Source organism: Dama dama, chromosome 24, assembly GCF_033118175.1.
Source record: "Dama dama isolate Ldn47 chromosome 24, ASM3311817v1, whole genome shotgun sequence".
In the NCBI taxonomy this organism is placed as follows: Eukaryota; Metazoa; Chordata; class Mammalia; order Artiodactyla; family Cervidae; genus Dama; species Dama dama.
Window position 1 is genome coordinate 37,389,764 of NC_083704.1, and position 20,305 is coordinate 37,410,068.

General features: G+C 41.4%; 1 protein-coding gene across 2 annotated transcripts in view; it reads left to right on the forward strand.

The window, feature by feature from the left end:
• The first annotated feature begins 19,957 nt into the window (after positions 1-19,957).
• TAFA4 (TAFA chemokine like family member 4) overlaps positions 19,958-20,305 on the forward strand; it is a 174,177-nt gene continuing 173,829 nt past the window's right edge. Inside the window, exon 1 of one of the 2 annotated variants that reach the window (XM_061128111.1) lies at positions 19,958-20,144. The gene's annotated coding sequence lies outside the window, so the exon portion shown is untranslated. The remainder of the gene's footprint in view (positions 20,145-20,305) is intronic. The other variant, XM_061128112.1, reaches the window with a different exon arrangement.

Below are 20,305 nucleotides of genomic sequence, written 5' to 3' on the forward strand. Positions count from 1 at the left end.
AGGAAATGGCAACCCACTCCAGTATTCTCGCCTGGAGAATTCCATGGGCAGAGGAGCCTAGAGGGTTACACAGTCCTTGGGGTTGTGAAGAGTAGGACACAGCTGAGCGCCTAACACTTTGAAAAGGGCATTAGAGGGAAAATATAATATGGAAAAGATTTTTTTAAAAAGTGAGAATAGTTAATTAGAGCACCTGTGTGAGGGTGGGTAAACCCAGAATTACTCTCTAGTAATCACTTCTAATTCTTCAGATTTCCTGAATCCCAGATCAAGGTATGTCCTTGCGGGAGGCTTAAATTCATTTCCTCTAATTTGTGTTCTGCATGCCTTTGAAGGTAATCATTCTAAGGCTAGATAAGGATAACTGATATTTATCCCTATAAATAGTCAGTGTCAGAAAGGTAATCTTTATCTTTGAATCTCTTTATTATGCCACATTGGATTTACACTTAAATAAAGATACAAAATCTACTTGGGATGAAGGGCAGTGGGTGTATTTAGTGCTTATTTCCTCCAGCTTGTGAGAAAAGTGAGGTGTAAAGATAAGAAATACGACTTTAAAATAAAAAGTCTTTGGGTGGAATCATTTATCATGCCTCCGATACGGATATCCAGCCTTAGATATAAATATTTCAGGATCAAGATGCTTTCATCTCTCTCTGCCTTGCAAGAAGGGAAGATTGGAAACAATCTTCCTTAAAGTAAGCAGCTTTAATGATTGTTTCTAAATCAACTGAACTGTGTTGGAAAAAAAAAAAAAAAGAAGCTGTAAGAATCCTATAATCCCTAGTTTAGTTGTAATGAAATTGTCCAGGCTAAGAAGGGAACAGATGGATTCTGATTAATTTCTACTAAAACCAGCAAGTATTAGCCTCAATATTCTTTATAAACTTATCAGGGTAAATGTTATATAGTCATAAGAGGATGGAGGAAAAAGAGATATAAAATATAAATGAACTTATAACTGGGTTATGAATAGTTAAGGGGGGGTATGCTTAAAAACACCATCTTTAGCAACATATCAAAATGGAGATTCATTGAATCAGGGTTTTCAGAGACCTTTTCAGATTTAATTCCTTAAAAAATAGTTATGTTGTTGTTGTTTGTTTTTCCCAAGAGAGGATTCATGTCTCTAAGTATCCAGCAAAAAGGCCCATTGCATATTATGGGCTTAACAGTAAGAAGAATGCAAACAGGATTCAGAGAGGAGAGAAGTTGTGCCTCGGATTTGCCATTTATGATTCCAGGATGATAATTGAAAACAAAGATGAACTTTACCAAGACATAATTTGGAATGAACTTAGATAGTTCAGTTGCCACAGTTCATTAGTTTTATGGTTGATATTTAGGATGCTGAGGGGTAGAATCTTAGCTTCCCCTGTCTTTTTTGGGACCTCCTCACTCCTCCAATCTGTCAAAGGGGATACAGAGAGATCCAGAGGCTTAAGCTTTAAGTCTGGCATCCACTTGAAACTAGAACTGAAAATTAAAAGAGGCAAAGCGAATCTGAGGTGGCATTGGTCCCACATTCCCATAAGGTGTGAAGTATTTACCTCCAGCAGAAAAATCAATCACTTGGTCTTAGATTTAAAAATCCATCTGCTGTCTAGATTTGTCTCCTACCTATCATCAATTTACATTGTCCACTTCTCTCCCTGCTGGGCTGAGAGGTGGCCATAGGCTGTGAGCCGTCTAAGGAAATAGAATCCTAACTAAAACTTTAAACATTGTCAATACCTAACTAATGATCGATGACCAACAAAAGGCAATACACATCATCCCCAAAACTTGGAGTTCTCATTTAAAGACAACACAAAACCAGCTCTAACTTTGCTCTGTAGTATTAGGAGTAGAATGGGATCTTTCTGAGAACATACAGAAAAAAAATCTCTCCTTCACAGCTACTGAGTGATATATTTACATACAGAAACATGAGGTTTATTAATAAAGTCTCTGGTGGTTGTGTCATCAGCTACTGGAATGTGGTGAGTAGTAAATGAATTTGGAATTAATTCGACACTAGATACTCCATTTCTTTCTGTTATTATCTTGTCATCATAGTTGTGATTTGGAAATAGGATCTGCTTAGGGACAAAGACACTGGTTTACTATAATAAAAGCAGGCTGTTTGGGAAATTTGACCCTAGGATCATGATTTTAACTTGATAGTAGCCTATCTACCTGGGAGCTTCTGTCCATCTTCTGCCTGCTAGGTCTGTAGGTAGAAGAGACTCCGCCTTCAGAGTCCTGGCAGAAAACGACAATGACCAACTTTTGCATGAAGTAAACAGGAAGCTCCGGGCCTGGGGCCTATGAAAATGGAGCCCATGAAAATGCTTTGATTTCTTTTAAAACCAAGAGGGAAAAAGTGGCTATAATCCAGCTAGATTATATTCATCTTTATATCAGTGCTGTCATAAACTAAAAAAATAACTGTAATAGTAATTGTAATAGTTTTTTTATGGAGGAAGGATTCACAAAGGTGGAAATGCCAGGGGCCCATAAATGTCATTTTGTGGACCTGGAAACACTCAAAGGTTTTCCACTGTAGAGAACAAGATGAAGGGGCTGTTTGCAAAGGTGTGGATTAGATCAAGAAAACCTGCCAGGGGGAGTGAAACATTCAAGGACTAGTAACCTTGAGTTATTAGTAACCATGATAACCATCAAGGACAAGTAACCATCATCACCCTGGGGCCTGAATTAACACATTGGCAGGTGGTGACTATTGGCCAAACCCAGCTAGAAGCCAAAGGAAGAAGTAACCTAGAGGCCATTCCACATAGGTCAGCATCACGGGACATAGAGCTAGACAGACAAGAGCAGAAAATAGACCAGAGTTGGGGAGCTGGGGTTGTCAACAAAGAAGAACCAATACCAGGACTCATATTCCAACCACTTTCTGTCTCAAGAATTTTTGAAGTGGGTGTAACCTTTGCCTTTGTATAACATTGATAGGTTCCATGTGTGAATTACAGAAAAAAGGAACTTATTTTCTGCTTCAAAAAGAAAGAAACAGATTTGAAAGGCTACTACCCCATCAAGTGACCCCAATGTTTCTTGCTCACTTGCTGTAACTGGAAGCAGCTGTCTTTAGAGTTCTCCTCTGTTTGCAATAAGGGCTCAATCCCCTTTTCCAGTCCAGTGAGGGGGCACTTTGGAGAACTGGCCAAGGAAAGACTTTTGAATCAGATTGTGCCTGGCCTCGTTTGGTGACTGAATAGCTATCTGACCTCCCTGTGCCTCAGTTTCTTTATCTGTAAAAATAGGACACTAGTGATACATGCTTCATAGGGTAGTAGGGAAAATTAAATGAAGTGATAGGAGCGAATATTATGAGCCAAACACTATTCTGAGTGCTTTATGTATGTTAATTCATGCAACCACACAGAGAAAAGCAGAGATTCAAGCACAAAGAGAGGCATTTGTGATGCTATTCTTTGGCTCTCAGGATATAGCTGTGCTTGAAACTCAGCTGCCACTGGACTTTTCATATATGTGAATCAACAAATATTCTCTAAATTTGGGGAGGAGTTCTAAGTCGCTGAAATGGAGTTTTTGTCACTTGCAACCAAAGCAGTTCCAACAAAATAGATACTGTATACATATGTATGTGTATCCATAGGGGCTTCTCCAATGGCTCAGCAGGTGTAGGATATGCCTGCACTGCAAGAGACATGAGAGCCACAGGTTTGATCCCTCGGTTGGGAAGATCCCCTGGAGGAGGAAATGGCAACCCACTCCAGTATTCTTGCCTGGAAAATCCCATGGACAGAGGAGCCTGGCGGGTTACAGTCCAAAGTATAACAAAAAGTCACACATGACTGAGTGACTACACACACAAATCTATGTATATAGTGTGTTTATATAGAGATAAATATATATTCATTAGCTGAATAAATCAAGGAAGAGAAATGATAGAGTTCATGTGCGTTGTCTCTAAACTTTGGCAGATGTTGCTATCAATAATCTTCCATAAGAGAACTGATGAAAATGGCCTTCTATTTATTCAGTACCTATGGTGCCAGGCCATTGTGTGTACCTTATTTGAAATAGTTCTCATAGGTACTCTACGAGGGCATTATTAAAACCATACCCATTTTATAGGGGAAAATGCAAAGAACCAGAGAGCTGAAATAACTTTCTCGAAGTCAATTCGCTGATGGGTTGATTGAGCTAGGATTCAAACCTAAAGCCCTTGCTCTTTTCTCATAAAAGGCTGCCTCCCCGATTTGCATTCAGCATGCAGCGAGGGATGGGTTTGAGCCAGGGTGGTTTCGGCCATCTTCTCTTGTTGCATCAGAGAAGGCGGGGATAACCACAGCACAGGGTAAAGGATGATGGGGTGAGAATTGTGGTGAAGAACAGATTCATGATGATAAATGAACACCATGCATCCGCTCTGAAAAGGCAACTCTCTCTCCTACAGAGTAACTGAACCAGTAGAGGCTTTCCTCCACCTGTTGCCCACTCTGTGTGTGCATTAACAGCAAAGCTCTCTGTTGTTTATTTCTGCGGCAAACCATCTTACTGTGTTATGTGTTTTGGCAACAATAGAAGAGTCTGAAGGTGGTACTCACTGGCCCAGATCCAGAAGCTAATTCCTTTCTAATGATTTCTATGCGTTAGCGATCTTCCTGCTCTTATTGAAACAAAAAGCCCATCCTAATGGTGGATGGAGATGAGTGGGTGGCTGGGGGGTGGTGGTGGATGGTAGTTCCCAGGCCCAGAGCCTGTGGCCCCTTGGTTCCCCCAGAGTAGCCCTGGGGTAGGGATTGGGGGGCTGATGAATCTTGAAGCCCACTCTGGCAGGCTTCAGCCTCTGAAAGATTCAGTCCTTCTCATGTCCTGCTCATCAGGAATGAAGAATGGAGAAACAGATTCCTCCAAGCCCAAGAGATGAGAATCTTGGATTACAAAGGATTGCCTGTCAGACTTGCTCTGATTTTCCTCAGCATCAAATATTTTCTCCTTCTTCTGTATTTCTTCACTTTAAGAGGGCACTCATTATATTTTTCTCTATTATTTTCTCCTAATAATTATTTCCCTCTCTTTCTAATATAAAGCCATTATATTCTAGAGCACTAAAAAAAAGAAAATACTCCTAATTCCATCATCTGAAGAGAATAAATTTTAACATTTGTACTCTCTTCCTTTATTAAAAAAAGATATTTCATTTTCTAGTTAAAAGCTTGTGACTTAAGAGGACAGTGCCCTTTAAGAGGACTCTTTATATTTGGGGTGGCTAGTGTATAGTAGATGCTGTGAAATGTTTGCTGAATCTAGCTGGTTGAGATGAACACAGGTCCAGGATTGATTTTTATCTTGTTAAAATTTTTTTTCCAATTAGTTACCTCAAAGTTGCCTGGAAAGGTCATCAGTCAACGTAGACTGATGAGGAAAGACGTTTCTTTAACAACTGAGGTTCCTGCACATCTCAGCCCCCTGGGTCTTTTCTTCTGACTCCTTTCTGTCTGCCTGCTTTTGTTGTTGTTGTTGTTTCTAGAACTTTATTGAGATAGAGTTCATATACCATAAAATTCAACTACTTAAAGTGCTTTCAGCTTATTGACAAGAGTTATGTAACCATCACCACTACTTATTTGTAGAAAGTTTTCATTCCCTAAAAGGAAACTATCCATTTAGCAGTCACTTGCTATTTCCCATTCCCTCAGCCCTTGGCTACTGACCTACTTTCTCTTTCTATGATTTACCTGTTCTGAACACTTCAGACAAACAGAATCATACAGTATGTAGACTTTTGTGACTGGCTGGTTTCATTTGATAATAAACTCAAGCAGTGTTCTAAAGATTCATCTGTGTTAGAGCATGTATCAGTACTTCATTCCTTTTAATTTTGCTCTGCTTGCATTTTCCTGTCGATGGACTGTTCCCTGTCTCTGAGAACTCTCTCCCTAACGGTGTGTGTGTGTTTGCCATATGTGTATAGATGGTCTCTGCTCCTTGGTACTTGCCTTCTTGACCCAGGTAGTGTCACATGTAATGTATCCCTTTGCTCCAGACTCCAAGGATCAAGTAACAACCATCTTAGAGTTTGCTAGACTGTAAGAAACTCTGTTTATCCCAAGTTTATGTAACATACATTTACACACTTACATGTCTAACTATTGCTGCTGCTGTTGAGTTGCTAAGTCTTGTCCGACTCTTTGTGAGCACGCTAGGCTTCCCCATCCTCCTCTATCTCCCACAGTTTGCTCAAGTTCATGGCCGTTGAGTCGGTGATGCTATCAATCTAGTCAGTGCTAGTTGGTCTATTAGAAAGCAAGTATGTTTGAAGGTAGCAGTCTTAGAGAGAGACAGACTGGCATATACAGAACAGTTCCCTAGGACTAGACAGGCAGTCAGGAAATGTAAAATAAAATTTATAGATGAATCTGTTGAATTTTGTTTTAAAAAAATTATGAACTTGCAAGAGTTTAATTATCTGGAGGAAGGATTGGTGTCAACCAAATTTTAGAAAATAGAAAAGTTATATGATGATCTAAATTGTGCTCATTTTCTAGGTATTACTAGAACCAGAGAAATTGGTTCAAGGTTTACCTGAAGCTTTAAAGTCTAGCTGTCAAATCAATGCGTGTCAATTACCTCAACAGATGCTGCCAATTGTTATCACTTAATATTAATGGTGAAAGTGAAGTGAAAGTCGCTCAGTCGTGTCCAACTCTTTGCAACCCATAGACTATACAGTCCACGGAATTCTCCAGGCCAGAATACTGCAGTGGGTAGCCTTTCCCTTCTCCAGGGGATGTTCCCAACCCAGGGACCGGACCCACGTTTCCCACATTTCAGGCAGATTCTTTACCACCTGAGCCACCAGGGAAGCCCAAGAATACTGGGATGGGTAGCCCAGTGGATCTTCCTGACCCAGGATTCGAGCTGGGGTCTCCTGCATTGCAGGTGGGTTCTTTATCAACTGAGCTACTAGGGAAGCCCGATATTAATGGTAGTGAAGTGGATCTCTGCGATGGTGGGATAATTCTTCCTTAAGAGATCTGTCTCTGAGTACAACTGAGTTGTTTTCGTTTTGTATTTCAGAGGTCTCAGATATTTCTGTTACCTAATCAGCTCATCGCCTTTTTCCCTCTGCATATTATTGAGGCATTCATTAGCCTTCAGTGGCACTGCAGAAGTTGGCTTTGGTTTAAAATTGTGCCCATGGTAGAAGGAATGTTTCTACAAACCACTTAAAACATTATTAAGCCATACTCTTTTTCCCTCCTCTGAATTTATTTAATCTCATTAGACCTAAAAAATGGCTAAGCAGTGGGTAGCATTTTCATTTTTTTTGTGAATCAAAACATGGAAAAGAATGCAAGCATTAAGAGGTAATGAGCATTGGATGCACTCTGTATTCTGTTTCGAGTTATAGCAATATAAAATACTTAGATGTCATTGTCTCAGATACTTATGATGGGGTTGTTTTTCCTCGATAAGAAATTAATCAGTCATAAATCTGTGTTAGAGTATAACTGAAAGTAAAAACAGACTGTACCAGCATAATTTGGCTTCAGGGATAAAAAGGAAGCAGATGTTGGAATTAGCATCTTTAAATATTATCCCTCTAAGTCAACACTGTGAGATGAGATTGGTTGTGAAATTTTGCATGGAAAGTGGTAGATTCAGTCATCCACAGTCTCATGGCCTTGCCTATGTTTTGGGACCTCTGGAATCCACTGTACTCAGAGACAGAACTCATAATCAAGAATTACCCTAATGTCCTCGTGCTCACAAAATTGCACTTCATCCGTGAATGAGGAACATACTGATCTTCTCTGGATTATTTCAGTTTTGGCTGTATACGTGTTGCCACTGTGAGCAGTAATAAAATCCCAGGGCTCAGGTGATACAGTGTTGCTCAGTATTGCCTTGGGCAAGTCATTTAACTTCCATGAATATTAGTTTTCATATCAGTAAAAAGGAACAGTTGGAAGCTGCCTTGCATACTTGGCAAAGTGGGAAGCACTGTAGAAAGGTAACAGCACTAGTGGAATAAGGTATATTTTAAAGCAGCAAATTATGACTTAAACCAGTGCAGAAGTAAGTATTATAGATGTAGCCCTCAAATATCATTTTCCCTGTCCTTAGGAACATTCCTTAGGAATTTATCCTAAGAAAACAAAGGAATATATGGAGATGTTCATCAGAGCATTACCAACAACGGTGAAATAATAGGAGTAATCTAAATGTCCAGAAATAGGGGATGGCTAGTTAGGTTATATAATGAGCATGTTAAGGATGCTATACCTCTAAGAAAATCCATGTTAAAAAAAAAAAGTGCCAATTACAAAACATATGGTAATATGGTCTCACCTTTGGGTTATGTGGAAATACATATATGTGTATGAAACATTGTGTGTAGACAGAACTTGAATAATAATGATTTCTGAGTGCATAGAGTATAGATGATTTTAGGGATCAGTGACTTTGTGTATTCTTACAATTTTCTGTATAAAGAACAAATGACTTTTTTAATTAGATATGTATGTGTACGTATGTGGAATCTCTCTCTTTCTCTTTCCCTCCTTCATTGGTTCTCAACCAGGAACGATTTCTCTCCTCTTCCCTAGTAGAATTTTGGCCATGTCTGGACTTATTTTTGGCAGTCAAAACTTGGAGGTACTACCTGCATCTAGTAGCTGGAGGCCAAGATTCCTGCTTAACATCCTACAGTGAAGTAGCCCCCACAACAAGTAATTTTCCAGCCCAAATGCCAACAACAACAAGATTGAGGAGCTCTGTGAATTTCTATTCTAGGTCAGACGTTTGGTCAACCTCATACAACTCAGGGGCTGCTGTCCGCAGTGGTCTTTCTCGGTAACACTCACCCTCATCTGACTTTCTTTTTAAACTATCTTCTCTTCCATCCAGCCTATGGAATCTGTACCTCATCTGAAAACCAGAGGGGAGGCTATTTTTTCCCCAGTCTATTGTTCAGAGTATGCTGTGGCTTTTTGATATTCAAAACCCTGGCTTTGGAGGCTCAGAAACCCTTTTAAAGCTATTATGTCTGGCATGGGTTTCAGCGGCATGTTTTGAAACTCACAAGCTATGGTTTTGTCTCTTTGTTCTCCAAGTTTTGCTTTGGTATATTTTTCCCTAGGGTTGTAAGCATATTGTCTAGCTGCTTGAATTTGTTATGGGTGAGGCTGGAGAGTCATAGAGTAAAAGGAAGCAAAGGGAATATTTTAAAAATCATCTCAGCACATTTATTTATTCCTCAAAATTTATGTCACAGTGTGCTAATAACCTTACAAAATAAAGCACTGACACGACGAATCATAATTTATTTTGTGTCTCTTTAAAAAAATCCTATTAAAATGCTAGAATAGCCTAAATTTACCACGGGCAAAATCAACTTGGTGTGCAACCTTGTTTATCAAGATAGGGTGGAAGAATGGCCTTGGATGTCTCCATATTCAACCTGACACCCAGTCCTTGATATTCTGCTTCATTTTCTGCCGTTCTGGCCCTTCAGGCCTGTGCTGATTTGCAAGGTTTATTTAGAAATTCATGTGTAAAAGCGAGATTGTCTTGAATTTTTCAGACTGGACAAAATGTGAGGATGAAGCCACTTAAGCATTGACCGAGTCTTTAAAAACAAATGATTTGAAGTCCCTTTCATCTTATGGTGTCTAGAAGCAAGATCACTGCCATCTCCCCTAAATCTGCATGTGTGCATATGTAGTACATAGACGTGTCGTTGCAGTGGCTTGTCTTGTGAAGCACAGATCCTAGGGCACATGGGCTCGATAGTTGCAGCTCCCGGGCTCTAGAGTCAGACTCAATAATTGTGGCACTTGGGTTTAGTTGCCTCATGGCATGTGGGATCTTCCTGGACCAGGGATCAAAGCCATGTCCTCTGCATTGGCAGGTGGATTCTTTACCACTGGACCACTAGAGAAGTCCCCTTCTGTGGCTTTCATGAGTATCACTTGGAGTCCAAGTAGATGACTGCCAAATCCAGGTCTCCAGGCCAGATCTTTCCCTGCTGCTCAAGGTTCTGAAGCAGCTTGGAGCAGGGGTAAACATTCTCAACCCAGACATTCTCTAGATTGACAGATCACATTAAAAAAAAATCCAATAGCTTCTATGAACTTCGGGTTTTCATCTTTAAAATGGAGAGAATAGACACTTTCTAATGGAGTTGCTATAATGGGGAAATGGGATCGAGTGAGTAAAAGCATGAACTGTGTTAGCCAGTTCTTACCTCATACCACAAAAATTTCAGGCACTGGCATTCACAGTAAACTGAGAAATGCAACTCCCTGAATGTCCTTTCTGAGGTGATGTGGTCTCAGAGTCAGTGTTTCTCCCTGATCTCCAGTTTCTGTAGGCTGGCTTCTTTATAACTTCAACTGCACGTTGCCTATAATTGTCTGTCACGTCATTTAGTCCAACTGCCCCAGCTAAAGACTCAGTCTATTGGGCTCCCATTTTCAAATTTCAGGGAAAAAGCCTGTAGGCCCATGCTCCTTTTCTAGCCAAGCCGCACAAGTCAGATGGATGGCTAGTTCTTGGTTTAGGAGTCCAGTCTAATCTATAATAATTAGCTGTTGTTATATGGGTCAGTCCACCAAGGCATTGGATAGGGCAGAGTCCTGCTTGGACATTAGTTTTTATTATCCTCTATTGGAGGAATTTATAATATGATTAAGGTGGGAGTGCTATCTTCTCTGCCCAAACTGGGCATGTAGATGAGCTTATGAAGTGAGTGGGACAAGATTTCTTTAATTAGAAGCTGAAAAAGAATTCTTGTTGCGTTTAGAGTCATTTGGCTGATTTTAAAAATATGGTGAGAACTGTTGAAGGACTTCTTCCCTGCCTTTGGGAAGAAGCCTCCTTTTGGTTGGAAAGAATGATGTCAATTCATGCAAAAACAAACAACAAACAAAAAAAAAGTGAAGAAATGGGGAATACCTAGGAACAAATTCGTGCACTCAGTGAGCATGTGTGTGCTCAGTCATGTTTGATCTGTTGTGACCACATGGACTGTAGCCCGCCATGTCCTCTGTCTGTGAAATTTTATAGGCAAGAATACTGGAGTAGGTAGCCCTGTCCTCCTCCAGGGAATCTTCCTGGCCCAGAGATTGAACCTCTGTCTCCTGTGTCTCCTGCACCGGCAGATGGATTCTTTATCACTGTGCCTCCCTTGAGTGCTAGTATCCAATAACGCTTCTGCAATGTCTTAGTTATATAAAGAGGCAGTTCCCCCTTTCAGCCTATTGTCAGTTTGTGTTGAGTTTCTGTCACTTGCAATTAAGGGTTCTGGCTAGTATGGTTTCTCTGAAGGGGTTGTTTGGCAGGCAGGCAAATATCCAGTCCTTTACTTTCTTGAAATCCATGGGATTTGAGGTCTGATAGATTAGGCTTCCCTGGTGGGTAAATCCCTGATCAAGAGTCAAATGTCAGATGTCCAAATGAAGCCCTTTAAATCCTGCTTTAACTTTCATGACATTTTACTAAATAATGTTCTTTAAAGGTAGAGGCAAAATCTCGTCCAAAAATTAAAGTCAACTGGCATGTAGTTTTTGTTGCATGTATTAAAATAGGGCAGATACAAAGAAAGTTGGAATAAAACCCAATACTTATTTTCCTGCTTTGCCCCAGACTTTGCACTAGAGCTCAAAGAGAGTAAAAGGGACAGATGAGGACTGGAAATGTAATCATTGTTTCCACTGTGAGTTTGCTACAGTAACAATTTGCATGATACACACTCAGCATGCTTCCAACCTAAGCACCAGACACACTTGACCATTTTTCATTCTTCACCACCATCCTCCTCTAGATTTAGTCTTTTCAGAAGAAGCTGAGTTGGTAAATGGGGAAGGAAGAGATTCTTAGAACATGTCAGTGTATTGTGGGATGGCTGCCTCTAAGAGTTACAGAGTTAGAAAGGGAGAACATGAACTCATGGTGGAACATAAAGGTGACTTTATTGTTGCTGTGTCTCTCAGCTGTGTCCAGCTCTTTGCAAAACCATGGACTGCAGTATGCCAGGCTTTCCTGCCCTTCACATCTCCTGGAGCTTGGTCAAGCTCATGTCCATTGAGTCGATGATGTCATCCAACCATCTTCTCCTCTGCTGTCCCCTTCTCCTCCTGCCTTCAATCTTCCCCAGCATCAGGGTCTTTTCCAATGACTATAAAACCTGTATTTCCTGATAATATCATTCTCATCAGCCTGTCATTGGTCAAGCATTTCTGCCAATAGAATCACTCCTATTTTTATAAACATCAGCTCTCTTCCTGGTTTTTTTGGGTCTCACCTTCTTGATTTTTACCAAATGCCTAAATTACTGTTATCATAATCTTTTCTTCAACTGGAATCACCTTTTAATTTAACCTCATTATCAATAACAATTTCATGAAAATCACAGATTTGATACTATCATTTATCTATTTTCATAATATACATTAAAATATGTTACAGATACTAAAAGAAACCTTCCATATTTTAGCTAAAATTATTGTGTATACCATCTTTGGAATGGAAGCCACATTTTAGAAGAAAATTGGATTACTATATTATTTCTAATGTTATTGCCTGTATATGTTACAAATATGGAAGGGGTGACAGAAGCTTTATACCTCGATATCATTAGTAGACTTCATAAAGACACTTGTTAGAGAGTCTAGTTGAGAATCAGTAAATTCTGATGGAGCAGGGAAGTTAGAGAAACAATAATTTCTTATTTGTATCTTTCTCTCCTGCTAGACTGGCAGCCCTGTGAGGACTGAGTCTGTGTCTGTTTTGTTCACTGATGTATCTGAGTAGGTAGCAGAGAGCCTATCACATAGTAGAAACTCAGTAAGTATTTGTTGGGGAAAGAGTATAAACTGAATAACATGAATAACAGACTCCATCAGGTCATCGTGGTATTCTTTTGTTAAGGTTTTTGAGGTCAGGGATGATGAAGGTCCTTTTTTTTTATTTTTTTTTTTAAAGATGTAACCTTTAAAAAAATTTTTTTTAATTTAGCTGCATGGGATTTATTTAGTTGTGGTATGTGGGATGTCTAGTTGTGACACGGCAATGCTTAGCTGGCAGCATGTGGGATAGAGTTCCCCAACCAGGGATTTGTCCCGGGCCCCTTGCATTGGGAGCATGGAGTCTTCGCAGCTGGACCAGCAGATTAAGTCCCGTGAGTGTCTTTCAAACAGCATCTTGAGTGCCTGGTACAATGTCTAGCACACATGCAAAGATGAAAACAATTTTTTTTGTTGTTGTTTTATGAAAGTGTGTTTAGTCTAAGTCTGTTAAGTTGTGATACAAATAGAATCACATTGTAAGCTTTTCATTTTTTCCATTTTCAGTTGATTTAGGAAAATTTCCACGAGATTTGAAAAATGTTTTTAATTGTGGTTAAATACACATGAAGTGAAATTTCCTCACCACCATTTTTAAGGGCACAGTTGGGTGACATTAACTCCCTTCGCACTGGTGCACATCCATCTCTGCCATCTGTCCCCACACACTTCTCTTCTTGCAGAACTGAAACTCTGTACCCATTAAACACAAACTCTCTTCTCCCCACCACCTCTCCACCCCATTCTACTTTCTGTTTCTATAAATTTGGCTGCACTAGGTACCTCACATGCAAGACATTATTACAGCTCTTGTCTTTTTGTTAGTGGTTTATGTCACTTAGCATAATGTCCTCAAGGTTCATCCTTGTAGCGTGTGTAGCAATTTCTTTCCCTTTAAAGGCTGGGTGACGCTACATGGTATATCTGGGCTACGTTTTGTTTATCCATTCATGGACACGTACTTGGGCTGCTTCTCCCTGTTGTGCATAATGGTGATGTGAACACGGAGATACATCTTTGACAAAGCTTTATATGAACTAATAAAAGAATCAATGAAAGAATGAATTAAGGGATGACAGCAGCAGTCTTCTGTGTCACTAGGGAGGAGTATGACCCTACTGGGAGATGCTGGATGGAAGGGACGAGAAGAAGAAAGGGTCCCAGAAGGAGCCTTATTTCTCTGGTGATTCTCCCTGAGGCTGGTCCTACTTGGAATGAGCTCACAGTGCTCCATGCACCAGCTCTTGTGTGATCTCTCAAAATGCTTTCCCACTGTGGTTTCATAAATCCTTCTTATGCTGATTTGCCCTGAAGTGCTCTGCTTTTCCAGGGCATAAATTATTGAAGCAGTTGTGCTCAGCAAAGGGGAAGATAGGGAGACCTACCTGAGCCTTCCAAAGTGAAGACCAGACATCTTGTCTGAGTTCCAGCAGTTCAGAACAAGCCTGACCACACCATCCCAGGCAGGAAGTCATGCAACTGCCAGAACGGCCACCCGCTTCCTTAATGTGGCAGGGGAATAGAGGATCCAAGGAGGCGTACCTCTCATCTCTTCACCTCTGCAAGTTCCCCAGGCTTTCTCACTGACCAGGACTGGGAATGGAAGGCGATTCACAAAGACCAGCTGAAGCCATTTTTAGGTCTTCACTATCAGGCAAAAGGATGTGTTAGTATCTGTGCAAAGAGTCTCAGAGCTAGCATCACACACTGTACACTGCTTTGGGGCTGGCAGGGGGCACGATGTTCCCTACGAGTTGAGTGAGGGGAGGGACTCCCTTTGTGCTCGGGAGCTGTCAGCGTGTGTGATACGGATGTCTGTCAAAGTAGACTGATGTCTAAGAAGCTTGACTCCCGTTTCCTCAGAGGATGCTGAAAAACAGACAGGCTGAAAACAAAAAGTGTATCTGTCGTTTCATTTATCAAAGTTCTTGCAGTTCCCGGTTTGAAGCCAGGGAAAGCAAAGCAAATATCTGGTTAGAAAAGTGAACTTGAAAGCTCAAGGGCTGGCGTGTTAAAAAAAAAAAAAAAAAAAAGTTAGAAAACAGTGTTATGAAAATCTTAAAGACAAAAGCAAAAGAATAGACAAATGCTTTTTGCTTTCAGCTCACCCACCCTAGTGCAAGCCTTCTAGGGAAAGAGACCAGCTTGAGCTCTAAGTCTGCCATTTAATAGTAGTTTCAGCCCTGGGCCTATTACTTCATTTTTTTGAGCCCCAGTTTTCTCATTTGTGAAGAGGATGTCATAGAATTTCCTTTATAGCGTGGTGGGGATAATAATCCATGAGATGCGCTTAGCAGAGTGAGCCACACACAAGCCTCTGATTAATATTAGCTGTTACTCTTATTAGTCTCCTAAGTAAAAATTGCCTTCAAAGTACATGAGCATTACAAAAGCTGAAAACTGAAGCTTCCCTTGATAATCAGAAGATTTTATAAATAGGCCTTGGAGAGTCGGAATGTTATTTTGAAGGCACAGTCACTCATCAGCGTATTGATTAAGCACTAGGACATTCCCCAGTTGTATTCTGGATGTTATACAAATGAGAAAAATAAACACAGCGTCCTAGTCATGTGATGTCGCTACCTGCAAACACAGAGGCACATCCTGGGATGTTTTGTGAGAGTGTGTGTGAGCATCTAAAACCCTGTTGGCATGACCTCCCCAGGTTTTTACAGAAGAAAATTAACACCTTGGCCCCATTTTTATGAGGAAGACATTAATTTTGTACAACCTCAAAGGATGCAGCAGGGGCAGCAAAGAGAGAAAGGAAGGGTGTTAAGAAATGGATGGCAAGGATATTTCCTTGCAAGAGGAGTTGTGGACTTCCCCGGTGGTCACAGGTTAAGAGTCTGCCTGCCAGGGCAGGGAACATGGGTTTGATTCTTTTCCAGAAAGATCCCACATGCCCCAGAGCAACTAAGCCCGTGTCACAACTACTGAGCTCTAGAAGAGCCTGTGCTCCACAACAAGAGAAACGAATGCAATGAGAAGCCCGTGCACTGCAACCAGCAAGCCCCTGCTTGCTGCAATTGGAGAAAGCCCAAGCCCAGTAATGAAGATTCAGTGCAGCCAAAAATAAAAATAAATAAAATTCAAAAAGAAATGAACAACTGTTATCTCCACCTGGAACTGTTTTTGCCACATCTTTGCTTGGATGGTCTTCTGTTCTGGAAGTCTTTGTCTCAAGTGTCACCCCCTCATAGGACCCTTCCCTGGGCAGCCATTGGAAATTAAACCCATCCTCCCATCCTTTTATTCCTCTAGCCTTACTGTCTTGTCTTTTAAGCATTTATTCTGGTCTGAAATTAGCTTGTTTATATGTTTGTTGATTTGTTTACCATTTGACTCTCTCCATAATGATGTCACCTGGGAGCAAGGACCACATCCATCTTATCTGTTACTGTATCTCACTGCCTGACATATACTAGGCATTTGATAAATAGATGAGAAATGATTGAATAATTGGGCCTTTAAAAAAAAAACTTTGGCTTTTTAAAAAACATAATTTGTCTTTTCTTGTGGTGATTTGGTTGGTAAATCTCATCTCAGATCATCTTGGCTTCTTGCTATATTACACAAAAGGCATCATCGGTCATTGGAAATTTATAATGAGTCACTTAAACTTAGAAACATACTTTTGTTAGTTAGTCCTGCTGTAACAAAGTGCTACATTGGGTAGCCTAAACAACACAAATTTATTATCTCACAGTTCTGAAGGTAGTCATTTGAGGTCAAGAAGTTGGTCAAGTTGGTTCCCTCCGAGGGCTCAAAGCAAAATAATCTGTTCCACACCTCTCTCTTCTGCTGGAGGTTTGTCCGCAATCTTTGGCATTGCTTGCCTTGTAAAACCATCATCCCATCTCTGTGTTCACCTTCACCTGGTGCTTTCTCTTTGCATCTATCTCCAAGTTTCCCCATTTTATAAGGATACTAGTCATATTGTATTACCTAATCACCTCATTTTATTTTTTTTTTCATTTATTTTTATTAGTTGGAGGCTAATTACTTTACAATATTGAAGTGGGTTTTGTCATACATTGACATGAATCAGCCATGGAGTTACATGTATTCCCCATCCCGATCCCCCCTCCCACCTCCCTCTCCACCTGATTCCTCTGGGTCTTCCTGGTGCACCAGACCCGAGCACTTGTCTCATGCATCCAGCCTGGGCTGGTGATCTGTTTCACTATAGATAATATACATGTTTCGATGCTGTTCTTTCAAAACATCCCACCCTCGCCTTCTCCCACAGAGTCCAAAAGTTTGTTCTGTACATCTGTGTCTCTTTTTCTGTTTTGCATATAGGGTTATCATTACCATCTTTCTAAATTCCGTATATATGTGTTAGTATGCTGTAATGTTCTTTATCTTTCTGGCTTACTTCACTCTGTATAATGGGCTCCAGTTTCATCCATCTCATTAGAACAGATTCAAATGAATTCTTTTTAATGGCTGAGTAATATTCCATGGTGTATATGTACCACAGCTTCCTTATCCATTTGTCTGCTGATGGGCATCTAGGTTGCTTCCATGTCCTGGCTATTATAAACAGTGCTGCAATGAACATTGGGGTGCATGTGTCTCTTTCAGATATGGTTTCCTCGGTGTGTATGCCCAGAAGTGGTATTGCTGGGTCATATGGCAGTTCTATTTCCAGCTTTTTAAGAAATCTCCACACTGTGCTCCATAGCGGCTGTACTAGTTTGCACTCCCACCAACAGTGTAAGAGAGTTCCCTTTTCTCCACACCCTCTCCAGCATTTATTGCTTGTAGACTTTTGGATAGCAGCCATCCTGACTGGCGTGAAATGGTACCTCATTGTGGTTTTGATTTGCATTTCTCTGACAATGAGTGATGTTGAGCATCTTTTCATGTGTTTGTTAGCCATCTGTATGTCTTCTTTGTAGAAATGTCTGTCTAGTTCTTTGGCCCATTTTTTGATTGGGTCATTTATTTTTCTGGAGTTGAGCTGCAGGAGTTGCTTGTATATTTTTGAGATTAATCCTTTGTCTGTTGCTTCATTTGCTATTATTTTCTCCCAATCTGAGGGCTGTCTTTTCACCTTGCTTATAGTTTCCTTTGTTGGTAATCACCTCATTTTAATTTGATTACTTTTGTAAAGAACTTTCTCCAAGTAAGGTCGCATTCCAAGGTACTGGGGGTTAGGACATTAGTGTTTGAAACCCCTAACAATCCTGAGCATCCAGGATGGAAAAATATGATAGTGAGTTGAGCCACATAAAATTGCTTACATGTTTTTCCTCTACCAGACAAGAAAACTTCAGTTCAGGGAAACTTGGACATATGAAATACAGGAGGGCTTAAATAAACACAGAGACCCATGCCAGAACCATGCTTAGCACACATGGCTAGCTTAGTGCTCAGTCGATCAGTATTTGGTGATTGAATCGCTGTAGAGTTCTTCAAAACGACTTTCACCCTCAGCTCTTCCAAGTCTTTGTCCCCATATTGCCGTCTCAGTGAAAACCAGCCTGATTCCTACATTTTAAATCATGACCTCTCGGTGCTCACTTCCCTTTCTGCACTTTATTTCTCTCTGTTGCAACACCTTCTACCATACTCCGGACTTCACTTATGTATGGTGTTTATTGCTGTCTCCCCTCACTAGAAGGTATGCTCTATGAGGGCAGGAATTTTTACTGTTTCATTTACTTCTGTTATGTCTGTATATACCAGCACTAGACCCAGAGTATGCCATCAGTTTCATTGAGTGAATGAATGAATGTCTGACCCAGAGTATGCCATCAGTTTCACTGAGTGAATGAATGAATGAATGCCATCAGGAGAATTCTGGCATCTCTTGGCATGTAGTTTCAGGTTTTCCTTGGATCTGCCCTTGACCTTCATAGAATCTCAGCACTGAGGAACTCCTCAGAGATCAAGTTTCTGTCTCTGATACTTGAATTCCCTTTTAGACTGATGACAACTTAGTAATAATCTTGGCTTACAGAGCCCCCAACTCCAGGAGTAAAAGAACAAAGGATTGGAAAAGTTAAATGATACATAAAATAATACGGCATGATGACTGTCTCGTAGAACAAAGGAATGGGAGCAGAGGCAGGAGGCTTGTAGTGGCACAAGCAGTAGGCTCAGAGAAGGGCAAATATAATCTGGTGTACATCTGGGGCAAAATGATGCATAATGATCACTGCAGGGTGAAAGGACCAGAGGATGATAAGGCAAACCAATGACAGTGAACAGCACAGTGATTTAGAACAATGTTTCTCAAACTTTATGCAGATACCAGTCACCTGGGGATCTTGTTAAAATGAAGATGCTGTTTCAGGGTGGGGTCTGAAAGTCTTCATTCTTAACAAGTTCTCAGGGGATGCATCTCCAGGATTGCACTTTGAATATCAAAGAACGTGGATTCTGCAACCAGACTTCCAAGGTTCAAATTACACAGTGACCACTGATTAACTGTGTGATCTTCAGTAAATTATGTAATGTCTCTGTTTTCTGGTGTATAAAGTGAAGATCAGATGAGGTATTCTCTGTAAAATGAATACTGTGTAAATATTAAGTCATGGATTGTGACTGTCACTTGGGGACGGGAGAAGGAAGAGGATTTGGTGTGGGATTCCAGGCAAAGAAGCCTTAGCGGTACTTTCATGATTTTTTAAAGTGTTCAGGTGATCACTGTGCAGATTTCCCTCCTTTTCCTTGCAAGCAAGTTACAAAAGAAGGTGGATTAATTATGCATGTGCTATGCTGAGGGCGGTTAAGGACAACTGTTTGCAAGCTGCCTTGGGTCCTCCGATGGAGAAACCATGTGAGGGGATTGTTACAACTGGGAGCTGAGCCCTAAATTCCTCTCTGATGCAGGGCTCCACGAGGCGCTCAGCTCTTCAGAAGGAAGAGCTTTCCCTAGCACCTGCTGAGTGATGGCCACAGCGAGGCGCTAGGGAGAGGTGCGCGGAGTCCGACGCTGGGAGCACCCGGACGGAGCGGTAGTGCAGGCGGGGTAGAGGGCCGACCCACGTGGACCACCAGGCGGGGCGGGGGCGGGGGCAGCCAACCGGCCTGGCCAATCACCGTGACCCGCGGCGGCCCTGCCCCTCCCCGTGGGCTAGCTAGCCTGGCCCTGCTGCACTGCTGGCCGCGCGCCGCCCTGGACGGGGCGCACCGAGGCTGTGGCCAGACCCCAGGAGTGGAGTCGCAGCTGCTGCTTCCGCAGACGTTTGTTCTCCAGATGCAGTTTCGGACTTGTCTTCGGAGAGACTTGGGAGTTTCCTTTGAAAGCGAGCCTGTGGAGGTGATGGGCCTCTGTGGGGATGTCTGCGGGGAGGCGGCACGGTGAGCGTCCTCTGGCTCGGATGCGGAGGGAAATCGGTGTGTCGCTCTGCACGCGCAGTTTCAGACTTGGCCGCCGGCTTTAGCTGAGTGAGGAAGGTTGAAAGGGCAAGGGGGAGGCGGGAAGATGGGCTTGGGGTGACTTGGGACCGTTTGCTCACGGT